We start from the raw sequence: 12,892 nt of genomic DNA, 5'->3' as shown, positions 1-12,892 counted from the left end.
TACAGCAAGATCAATTAGATGTGATTGACCTCAGAGGCCTATTTAAATTACTTCAGTAGGAAGTATTAATATCTTGGGTACAGCTTCTAGGAAACGTGCCATATTAGCTGTAACTTTCTTTCACAGACTTTTAATAACTGAACAGATAATTTACTGAGTGTATTATAAAAATTGCATATCTTAAAACAAAATAATTAAATAGAATATTAACTTTAAATGAATTTCAGTTTTAGAAGCAGCACTAGAAATTGTTTCAAGTCTAAAAACAAACCACTTCCTCTAAAATTTTTAGAAGATTTAAATTTCTCATTTCTCGTGTTTAGAAACTCTTGTTTGCATGACTGCAACAGCACTTGTAGAAGACCATAAGGGAGAGACTAGGACTACAAAATTTGCAGATAGAAAAAACAGACACACTGAAATACAGAGAACTTTCCTTTTGTTGCTTCCTGTTGGAATAATTTCAGCTATTTTCATTATAGAAAGTTCAGAATTAACTTCTCAAGTTGCCTGTAGCGTGTGATGAGAGAGAGAAGTAACAATATTTTGATCTACATGTAGATGTCCTATATAACACCTTTGTAGTTCAGTTTCACTAATTTTTTGATCTATCCATTTAAAGACTAGTAAGGGGAAAAAAAAGGAAAAAGCTTTTATTCCCTGCCAAGCTGAAGGGTTCAACAGAGCTACAAAAGTTGGAAAAGTTTTCTGGTCCTTAGTGAGAATTTCCATCTCAGCCACGTATTCTTGGGGCAAGTCACCTCAGACACATACAAACACATCTGTAAATACTGAAATGCTGGCTACAACTGGATCCTGTCATTGCTCACTCACTTCTTCTAGTCAGGCAAGGCAACATCTACACACTAAAACAGATTTATCAGGCCACTTGTCTTTGATCAGCCTCACTCAGGGCTGGAAGCCCAGCCGTGCTCAGCGGAGCACAGCAGTAAGCTCTGAAAGCACATGGGTGTCCCTGTGCCTCGGGGTCTGGCTGTCCCTCTGGCACCTCAACAGCACACGAAAGGCTTGCCAAACTGGGCTTCTGAGAACCCAGTTATGTCGTACTGGAGTAGCCCTGTACAATGATCTTATTAAACAATGCATGGTAGCAGTTGCATGATTATTCACAAAGCACTTGGAATATTAATGGTGTCACTTACTCTAGCTGAAGTTTCTTCATGATCCTATCCAGCTTCTGCAGAAACGTCTGTGTTGCCCTGAACTGCAGTGTTGCCACTATCCTTCTGCAGAGATAATCTTTTTAGAGTCTGGTCTAAATCCTAAAAAAGACAAAAGAAAGAAAAATTCCAAATTAAGACATAATTCTTAATATAAAGTAGTCAACTACTAACCAAAAGGGGACTATGTATGGAAAACTTAGACTAAAAGTAGCATTTCAAATAAAAGTACCTAATTTCATCTGCCAAAACACTTTATCACATCAGTTTATTTTCTGTATCATAATTATATTCTGATTGATGGGATGAGGATACTTGGTAGTATATAACATAATCCTGTATGCATCATACACATATATATGCTTTTACCATACTAATTGCCATATTTTATCATAAGCTTTTACCTAATATTAAGATTTAAATATGCGTATATTAGAATGAATACACGAGGTTTTGATACAGTAGAAAGAGAGAGATGTATGTGAGCTCATGCATGGTTTTACTATTAAAAGTTTGAATCGATTTGTGGGTTTTGCCCCTAAAATAAAGCATCAGTAACATGGAAGTTCCATTGTCATTAACCGAGTGAGTGAAAACCCTTTTTACAGGTCATTTTGCTTCTTATTTCAAATCCAAATACAACTTTGTAAGACATCAAGGTGACCTGAGAAATGGATGCTGTACCAACAAATGCAATATGTTAAGTACAGATCTCACTAACTTCTTAAAATTAATGCATGCCTGTTTATTTAATCAAGTGGATTTTTTAAATTCTTTTTGATACTTTTGTGCATAGGGAAAATACTGTTACAAACTTCGTGGAAGAAATTAGATGATAGCACAGTATTTGCAGCAGCACATTGTAAATACTGAAGAAGATAAATATAAAAATTTTAGGATATAGAAATCTCCCTCCCTCGCCCCCCCAGGCTCTATCCCTGTCTTTGAGCTGTTAGACCAGACTGCAGTCTTCATGTGACACTGCTGTAGAGCTGCATTCTGTTTTGAGGCTTTTCATTCTGGTGGTCAAAGATCAGAGCCATTGCTCTGTTCTCAACGGTCTTTGACACTGCCAGCATTATTTTCTTCTTGAAATTGTGCCCTCTCCTGTCAGTCTTTCATGACTGTGTCCATTTCTGCGGCCCTAAATATTTTTTTAATACCTTCTCAAGGAGCCTCTTTCTTTTCCTGTAGAAGTCTGTATGGCTCTGTCCTTTGTTCTGTCTTACTTCTCTCCATACCCTTTGTCTCAGTAATCTCAAAAACAAATTCAGTTGACCTCGTTAGGCCGACAATTTATGCTTGCACCTCTATTCCAGGCATTGTCTTCTGTTGAAGATTTTAGATGTTCTCCCAATATTCCTAAAACAGAAATATCCCAGCAACACACCCCTAAAACAGAAGTCTCTATACCCTGTGCTCCTGCTACTTCCTTCCTCAGTCACTGTAGACAAACTTTCTTACTTATCATTCAGGCCTGCAAATAGCATATCCCTTTTCATGTACCTTCTCAAATGTAGAATGTTCTTGCTATATCATACCCATGTAAGTAAACTTCTTTTACAAGTTCTAATTAAGTCATATCTGATTTCTGTAATGTTTTATCTGACCTCAGTGAATGCAATTTCTCTTTTCTTATATCCACTCAGATCATTTTCTCAGACCTCTGGTGTGACCACATCACTTATTGTCAGCACTGCATCTTTTTCCATTACAATAATAATAATAATAATAATAATAATAATAATAATAATAAAAAAATCTGCTGCTTCAAGTGAAAACCTTTAAAGTTCTTCCTCTCCTCTTTTATTTACTATTCAGCAGCCAACTAGAAATACGGGACCTCATCACCCTTTTGTTAAATTTTTTAGTAAGCTATTCCCATGCTGGCTCCTGCATCTAGAATAAGGTGTTATGAAACCCTTGAAAAGATTTATCTATATCCTGAAAATTAATTATGACAGTTTTATTTTGCTGTACTATGTACCCACCGCAAACAAAGAAGAGGCAGAGAGGCAGCTAAGTGCTAATACTGTTCTGTGTTTGACTGTCCACTGCAGCTATTATGTCTAGTACTTGTAATACGAATAGTAAACCATAGTAGACTCAATTAATTTCCTCTGACTCAGCAAACTGTCAGCACAGGGAGCAGGAATGTGTAGGTTTCCCATCCTTCTCCGGAGGGAGAAGAGAAAGAAGTATGATATAGCTCTTTAACAAATGTACTTCAGGCCATTCTTCTCAGTTTTTATTATACTTATAATTTCTTTTGTCCAATACGATAACATTTAATTTAAACCTAACTTGTATCGTTCTTCAGTAAGAATTAGTAAAAATGTTTCTAGAGCATAGGAAATGATCCCCCTTTCTCTAGAAGAAGGCACAAATTACTTCTTAGATAATAGCATAGATAAGCTATAAAATAAAAAAAAAATTAAAAATAATTGTATTCTACTGCAAATTTTTAGCTTCTGTATGCATGTCATGTCTATTGCCTTAACCTATTTAAAATTACTTTGGAGGAATGACTGTATGATCTCTAGGGACATGAATGAGAACTTCAGTCCTCAGAAATCAGTCAAGGCTTTTATTAGAAACATGGAAATGAAATAAGTTGAGTACAGAGAGTGCCTGTGTTTGCTGGTGTGAGATACCTCACTTATTCTAAGTTTTAACGTTTCCAGAGAACAGGTGAGATGATCTGAACCTATCTAAAAGTCCCAAGTGGTTTTACTAAAATTTTTCCTTCTTTCTCATTCCCCCTCCTCCCCCATGCCCAAGACTTCAAATTTCCCCCCACATATTAATCTAAAATTATATATTACTTTTCCAAGGTAATGACATCTGCGTTGCTTACAGGTAGATTTCTGCTTCTGTATGATTCCAGCATAAGGAGTATTCACCAGTGATGCAGCTATGTCAAAAGTGAGCCATTTAACACCAAATTAAAAGAATTTTGTATTGTCTGTACCTGAACAGATGATACCCTTACTCATTTTGTGAACATAAATTACTACTAAGCTTAAAATAATTTATTCACTCCTTAGAACTGTAGCCAATAGCTTACTATCGAGCTACATGAGTTTTCATATCCATCAGCTCAACCAGTGATCCGAAAGCAAAACCCAGCTCTTGGAACATTGTGTTCCTTTTGTGACGCTCCTGGGAGGACTTGAGGCCTCTGAACCAATGAATGAATATGCAGTTCTTTCATTTGGGAAATAATACTATGGAGGATGATCTTACTGTAAAAACGCCAAGCATGATTCAATAGACATTACCAACATAAATTAAAATGAAGCTATGCATGTGGAAAAGACAGTGCAATAGAAATTGCTTAAGGCCACTTCCTATATATATTATAATTTCAAATAACAAATTGCTAGTTTCTAGTTTTCTGTAATTTTAAAGTTCCTGTAAAGCTGAGGAGACATTTGAAGGAAATTACTGTGCACTTTGCTTTTCCCTGTTCTTGGGTACATTTTGTGCTCAGCTGTTTGGATGAATTTCAGTTGAGGTGTGAAAACACAGTCGAAGAATGAGAAAACACTGTTGAAGAATGACCACAGAATAATACTAAAGCCTTTAAAATCTTACAGGTACTGGATTTGATAAGCATATAGTAACAGAGGTGCCCTGAGGCAAATACAAAGACAACAGACCCATGAAAAAATCAAAGGCTACTAATTCTACAAGCCCTGTGAAAAAAGAAGCGTGTTGATAACCTCTTGCACCCTATCCCTTGTTTACACCCGTTTATCCTAAAGCACACATTTTCTCCTGTAGTGAATCCCCTGGCTGCTCTTCCCTTTGATTCCTTAGATCCTTCTGTACATGAGAGTATGCTTGTCGTGTTCAAGAGCGGTGTGTCCAGCCAGGTGACTCCCCGCACTGTGAGGTTCTCACTATCAGCGTGCAGACTCATCCTTACGCTCAGCTGGTTGTTTCTTACTGGTCAGAGTCTCTTGCAACTGATTTGGTCTGACTTTCTTACCTTCCTTAAGAATGGGCAAACGCCAGGTTTTTCAATATGCATGTATTAGACGAGATCCAAAAGGGAGTAACCCAAAGGGAGTAACATTATGGTAGGAATTGTCAAAATATAATAGGAAGAGCTGTTCTTAATACAGAAATACTTTTACTTATGGATACTTCAAATTTCATGTAGGTTTCTCACCTTGTAATAGGCAAGAGCTACCAAGCAGGTTGTATGTAATTCAAGATTTTCACTGATTAAAAATCACTAATTTGATGGAATTTTTGGATGTTTTGGATGGATGTTTGAAAATGACATTCATTTTTTACCATTGTTTTTACACTTTTTCTGTTCGTGTTGGTTTTTATTTCCATTCTTTCAAACAAACTCAAGAAAGATTGCAGCAGAGTATATTAATTACTAGTAACAGTCTGTAAAGATGTTTCTTTGGCCATTTTCTATGGATAATAGCTGGGTACCAGTGTCTTTTGAGGTGTTTTGGACTTATTTTTCAACTAAGTATGTTCCCTTGAATTTAATTAGGAAGCTATGGGTACGTAAAATCTGCTTTAATAAAATAAAATAAAGCAGGGTCAAACTAGGCACTAGAAACCAAAGTTCCCAACAGCTTCTGAGAGACCTCAATGACTCAGTTTTTCCAGATGTAAATTGAGAACATTTTCCTCCTTAACATATTCTGATGATTAACAAACTAGTGTAACTCAACGTAATGACCAATTTATTTTTCTCACAGAGGAGGTACTTCTCAAAGAGAGTCCAGAATAAGTGGTATGACCAGAACCAGCTTGGAATGGAGAAGGCAGCCGTTGGGATACTTTTGGTTTCCACTCCTGCAGATTTGCCTAAAGCTTTCTGAAGCATCAAATCAAATGGAAGCTCTTCCTGGGTATGGATTGCAGAATCTGGCAGTTCAAAAAACAGTTTCCGTTATTATAACTAGAAATAGGAATTTCTATAGCCATTGGTCATTTTAGGCCTATGCACTTGAGAGGTGTACGATCTCTTCTCAGCTCTGTCAGTCTGTTAAAGTTTTCTGTCCTAGGAAACTTTTAAATAACATTTAATAAATGTTTCTTCTCCTTGCAAACACAGAGCAGCAGGCACTAAGGCTGCTTGACACAGCTAGAACAATAGCCATACTTGCGATCGTAATACTCTGAGCTGAACATGCCTGTGGAGGAGACCTTTATATTTTGTTTAGTGGAGAGAAAACAATTCCTTAAACTGGGGTAGATCAGAAGGTAACCTGCTGAGAATGAAAATACGCAACAGAAAGCAGTAGGTGGGGAGTCCTGTTATGATTGTGCTAACCAATTAGTCGTAACAATAATATAAATAAGAGGTGCTGAAAAAGCTTACAATACAAAATAGTAATACTGCTGTCCCTCAACTGTCCAGGTTAAAAATACTTTACCAGAATCCTAAGTAGTTTGAGGTCAATCCAAGTTGTGTTCATCCTGATTTTCTAACATTTCTGCTTATATAAACTGTAACTTTCTGCCAATTAATCTGCAAACACAAGACATAGGAATTTATAACTCGCCCATAGCTGAATCAACGTGCAGGTTAAACATATCTGGACAGACACTACGAGTCTGCGCAGAACACCCTAAGCGTGTGGGAACACGTTCTGATGACAAAGCATAAATGCAGGTGCTATTGGTGGACCCCTCGGGCCTGATTCAGAGATAAGAGCACAGTGCATCCTCGCTGCTCTCACAGTCAGTCTGATCTGTGCACTGTGGCATGTTAGTACAGTTTTCTATCACTTTAATTATGCCTGCAGGACTTGCGCAACAGTGCTGTATACCAGAACACTCACTGATTCTGTACATTTGTAGTTAGAATTTTAACAGCTTGGGCCCGCCAGCCCCAAACACAGCACTGACATCCAAGAGTGAGATTAGAAATAAGGCATGGATGTTTATTTTTCATCTTGGAAATGCACAGTGCGTCATGACTTTGGTCTGATGAACAGCTAACAGGCAGATTTTCTAAAGATACTACAGTACGTAAATGATTATTTAGGACAATTTATAGTGATCTTTAGTCTGGGGGTTGAATTTGTGAGTTTTGCTAGCATAAGCCTAAAGATGAGAGCAAAAGAATACTTTGGTATAGTCTCAGATCACCTGACATGCTAAAATTAATCTTCTAGGCCTCCTATCATTAGTTTCAACAGCATATTCTTTAATGGTGACATTCTTGCCTCAGCTGCATGGGTGGGTTTTCTCAGCAGTATCTGTCACTGCTCTTTGTTTAGCTGCTGTTCCTTTTTAAGCATTTTCTTTCTGCTTTGCCAGTTTCTACTCCCTTTCTCATTTTCCTTTTTCTCTCATTTATCGAGTGCTACATTTTGAGGACATCCCATGCCACGTACCTGCACATAACTGCAAGCCCTCTAAAAGAAGTCTTTGAAGTTTAGCAGCTTTCTTACAAATCTTCAGATATTGCAAGGGTGGCATTCATTCTTTTTCACTGATTTTTTTAAAATACCCAAGTTAACATAATAGAAAATTATAAGAAGATTACATTTCTGAAATACATCAATATGCCGCTTTTCAGATATTGTAGGATTCTTAGAGGCCTGCAGTTCAGAAGGTGTCATGTTTTCTGAAACTGATTTCCCTTCACCAGACAAATCAATAGTAGATTAAGGAGATGTGTACTGACTATTTCTTGGGACATAGGAGCAAAAATTGAACTTGCTTCAAAGTATCTGCTTGTTTTTCATTTATTACTTGTACTGACTTCAAAATTTCAGTGGTTTGGTTTTGTTGGGGTTTTTTTGTTTGTTTGTGGTTTGTGGGGGTTTTTTTTGAGAGAACTGAATGTTTCACCTTAATGGGTTTATTATTAACATTTAACTTTTACTGAAATCAACAGATATGGAAAAACCATATCATACATACCTGTAACTATTCTGAATGATTCATGTCCTATGTAGGCAGAGATGCAAAGAGATACCTGAGAACGCGCTCTTGTCTTGTTTTCTGCCTGCCTGCAATGCATCTCCTAAAGCCCATGTCCTCTTGCTTTGATCTAAAATATAATGACCATGTAATGGAAGTAACTAAAGATATCCTTTTGTTAATAAGTTGATGGAGAAGGGGAGGGGTATTCTGCTTAATAAATGCTGCTTTATGAAATACACTGAGATTAAAATTTCCCTGTACTAATTGGCTTGATTTGTGAACTCATGTTTTTCCATAGTTAAGTAATAGTTTCCCACCTGCAATGGCTGCTTGGGGATACCAAACTGATGTGAATTACACTGTCTTTCCAGTGAAACGTTGTAAGTGACAAAAACTTGTTTGCATAGTGTAATAATGTAGCCTAAAACCAAAGCTAAAGCAGCAGGAATGCTTTGATCTTCTGCTATGAGATTCTTCCTGTATTCAGTGTAAGATTAGAATTCAAATTTAATTGTGCAGAAACTTTTATGAAGTGATAATTTGAATAAGTATCTTCATCTGTGATCAATCCTACATGGCTACTCTGAAAGTGAAGTCTATATAACTCTAGGATAATGTGTAGTACAAACACAATTCTGGCTTCCTACTGCTCAACTTTCCTTCTGCCTCTGTAAAAAGTTCAATTTGTGGTACTTCTGTCTTAGTTTCTCTGCTACAGTTTTCCAGTTAGCAGTGGTATAAAAATTAATGGGCCTATAAAATAGATAGTAAAAACTTTACCAAGATCCAGCTTCCTGTGCTATTTCACATACATCTATATAAAAGTACTTGCTCTTTTTTTTGAAAACTGAAGCTCTACCTTTGTATATCTGAAGGTTATTAATGGATAGGAGCCAAGACTTACTCAAGAGTGTAAAGGAAGTCTAGGGTGAAGATGGAAACTGAGCCCCTTTCAATTTGGTGTCTGAGGTAGAGCCCTTAATCACTAAAATATTCTTACACTCTTTGAAATAACTCCAGACAATGCACAGACCCTCATAGTCAGTGGCTGTGCAGTGCGAATGGACTACATCCCCTCTTCTTCAACTCTTATGTTTACTGTGCTCTTGTTTTCCCATTTGCCATTTCCCATTACTGTTGATTCGTCTCACATTTGAATTTGCAAGCTCCTTCTAAAAGTCATGCTGTCTACCGATTGTCCCCTTACTGAAGAAATGGTTTTGAATGGAAATTTTAATTACTCTTGACTACGAGAATTGGAGTGAGTTTTGAAAGATGTTACAGTCTCTAATTAGTTATTGTTTTCCTGATAACAGTGAAATCTCTTAGAGTTCATTCTGCAGGGATGGAACTATCTCCTCTTGGACGAAGATTCTAGTACAGAAGAGGGTTGTTGCTCATTGCAGTCAAATAGCTGCTTTTGAGGACTTTATTCCAACCTCAGTTCTTGTTTCCTACACTCCTGTTGACACAGTGTCTGTTGAAATGTAAAAACACTTGATTTTTTTGGTTTTTTTTTTGTTTGCAGGAGAGTTTTACTCTTTTTCTATATATATCTAGCTATGCTATTTCTGTTTTGAATATGCAATATAATTTAGTAAGTTATACTCTATTTTTTTAATAAATCTTATATTTAAAGTCAGATATTAAAGTTATGTGTTCAGAAGTATTTTCCCTAGTTGGTTTTCGTGGGAAAGGTTATTTTAGAAAGTAGTTACCAGTGATGACAACTAGTAATGCAAGCAGTGAACTAATCTGCACTTGACCCAGCAGGATCCTTTATCAGGCACAACACAGGCATGCAAGGAGATGAGGAGCAGCAGGTGTCCAGGCAGTGGAAAAAGGGTACAGATGGCAAAGACTGAAGGAAGGTTTTCAAAAGTAGCAATGTCAGTTGACACATCTAACTTCATTTATCCATTTGAAGTGTATCCCATCTTCTTTAAATTTCAGACATGCCTGCTGTTTATATTACACAAAACAAAACAAACTAAAACTGTGGATTTCTTTTTGGTGACATGGGAGTCACCCCCAAGAACAGTGTTAATGAAGATCCTGCGGTGAAGCTACGCCGATATTTGTGACTTTTACTCTATTTTAAAAAGTTTGTCGCAATCTGTGACTTTCTGTATTTCTTCCCTGAAAGGTTCTTCTGGAAATCAAGAATAAATGAAACACAGCAGCAATATCTCTTTCCTCTAGCCACCTCTCCTTTCCCCATTTAGTTCAGGTGCAACAGAACAGGAGACACTGCAACTTCACTGTCCCTAAACCCCACTGCTCAGGGGAACACTGAGCTTGGTGGTTAAGCCAGCTTTCCAGCTGCCTTCAACCAGGCTCCCAGCTGCCTCAGGTTTCAAAGCCATTTTCAGTCCCTACTGATTTCTTTGCAGAATAATTTATTGCTGATCCTAAAAGTGCTCTGAATTCTGATAAGTTGTCTCTGGATATAGAGAGGAGTTCGTTGCAACCTCATAATCTGATCTTTCTATTATTTTATTTCAGTATATTACATATTAAAATACTCTAAATAATACAACATATATTTATTTTATTTAATCCATTGTTGTTCTTTAACAAATAAGCAAATGTAATTTTCAGATCTTGCAAATACTCGCCTAGACAACACTTGATTGAAATCAAGCTAATTTTTTTCTCCAATACAGCGTGTTTTAAGAAAACTGCATAATGAAACAAAAAATTCTCTTAGCTTTTAAATTCGGTTTTTAATTTTAGGTTTGCTTTAGTTTTCGCCCTGGAATTAAGAGTTGTAGTATAGTTTTTGTGGGTAGCTGAAGGCATCTGAAATCTTTGACGGACAGCAGGAAGGGAGTTTATTACATTTTCAACAATAGAATTCAGTTACACCTATTAGCTTAATATAGGTAGTAAGTACTTCTGATAAGAGAGGTCCATGGTGGGGCGGAGAAGAGCAGCAAAGGGTAGCCTCCTGGGGACTCTGAATGCAGCCCCAACTCCCAGTCTTGATAAATGATCTTTCACAAACTTGCCTGAGCATCAAGTCTCCCTACACCATCATTGTTTCCACTGGAACAGTATTGATGGAAGTGGGACATTTTGAATCCCATGACCAGCCAATGATTTAACTACGTTCCAACCAACGTATACCAGCCCAATGCTTTTGTGCTGCTTCATCATCTCTGCTCTGGCTTTATTACAGTGTTTACCCATTGATCTTGAATTGCAGCAATTCCTTTTCTGCCTAAAACAAGCCATGAAGTTTGCTCACAGATAACTATGAGTGTTACGTATTCTGTTGGTAATGATTATCTGAAGGGACATGCAGGTAATACCATGCCTGTCTTCACAAGGGAAATACTTCTATGAATGTGTCCTGAGGTGAATCCTATACCTCAGTGCTCAACAGGAGATGGTATGGTACTCTCTGCTACTCTTCTGCTATTAAGCCAGCTGACAAGCTGTGCTATGACTCTTAACTGCTTGTGGGAGCACACTAAAAATAAAATGCCTTTCTTGTCTTCTGTTCCATGACAAAAAACTATGGCCAACAATAGCAGTAGTTCTTCCTACAAACAGTTAACACATGTGTGAATCACAAAATTTGCATGCTGTACTTCAGAGATGCAATTCGGCAATACATATAACAGACCTTTGTTTTTGCTGATCATTTAAAGGAGGAAAGAAAGAAACATGCATTGTTTCTCAGGCTTTGACACACTGAAAGACCAAGAAGAATACAACTAGGCCTTCTTTTAGTGAAGAAAAAGATTGTTACGGAGGGAGGAGAAAATTAAATCAGAGTTCTCCCGTTTAGAAGTGTTGTTAGTCTTGGACAGAATTTCCCATCCCTTTCTTTTTTTTTTTTTCCCTGCTGCAGCTGCAATACAAAATACTCTCCAGTATATGCACAGCAGCTACCCCAAGAAGAACAAAAAATGCCAACCTGAAATAGCCAACCCAATCAAAGTTTTATGGACTAAAGAAACACTGGCAGCATAATTTATTTTAATGGACATATTAAGCTTTCACCATCTGCTCTGCCCCTAATTATGAATGCCAGAAGAACATATTTCACAGTTAAATCAGTAAGAAGACATTATTCATGCACTTATATGTTACTTCTACACTGACACTTCTGCAGTGTTCTCATACTGCCTACGCAATTCAGAGCAAGCTGCTCACATCTGAAATTGAACTTCTTGGTAAAAAGCATTTTTCAATAACTGTTTCAGTGGGAGAGTATCTAATGTAAAATGTATTTTTAAAGAAAAATAAAGGGGAGAATGAAAGCCTTCTTGGAGGCATATATTTGTATGCCATATAAATCCCAAATAAAATGTATATTTTATATACATTTTTCTAATTTTTCATACAGTTGTTATAATTAAAACTAAGCACAATTACTCAGGTGCTTGATGTTTTACGAAAATTATGCTTTTAAGAATTGATTTTTTCTTTTTTGGTCATAGGGTGAACAAAATTTTTGAATGATTTCATAGCTTCTTAAATAAGATTTATTTTCTGTTAATTAACAAAAATATCTACCAGATATTTTCGCTCATATCTCTAATCCTGTATTGAATGTATTCTGTATTAATATAAAATTTCAGGGAAAATTTAAAGACAGATACAATACAATGGAAAATCAATTTGCGTGAAGTACTCTTAAACACTTTGCTAAACAAAAGTGTTCAGACTGGGGCCTCTAACTTGCAGTGGAGGAATAAAGTCGGTGATGGATTAAGATCTAGACCCTTGAATTGGTTCCAGTACATAAAGGGGCTACAGAAAAGACGGGGAGGGATGCTTGATCAGGG

General features: G+C 36.8%; 1 protein-coding gene across 26 annotated transcripts in view; it reads left to right on the top strand.

The window, feature by feature from the left end:
• The window catches only part of APBA2 (amyloid beta precursor protein binding family A member 2), a 109,177-nt gene that overhangs the window by 26,521 nt on the left and 69,764 nt on the right, over positions 1-12,892 (top strand). The window contains exon 2 of one of the 26 annotated variants that reach the window (XM_074600445.1): positions 5,912-6,064. The exons of the other annotated variants lie outside the window; for them this stretch is intronic. The gene's annotated coding sequence lies outside the window, so the exon portion shown is untranslated. The remainder of the gene's footprint in view (positions 1-5,911; positions 6,065-12,892) is intronic. 26 annotated transcript variants of the gene reach the window in all.

Source organism: Larus michahellis, chromosome 9 (assembly GCF_964199755.1).
Source record: "Larus michahellis chromosome 9, bLarMic1.1, whole genome shotgun sequence".
Classification (NCBI taxonomy): domain Eukaryota; kingdom Metazoa; phylum Chordata; class Aves; order Charadriiformes; family Laridae; genus Larus; species Larus michahellis.
Note: the sequence above shows the minus strand (reverse complement) of the source record. Positions and strands in the feature narration are given on the sequence as shown.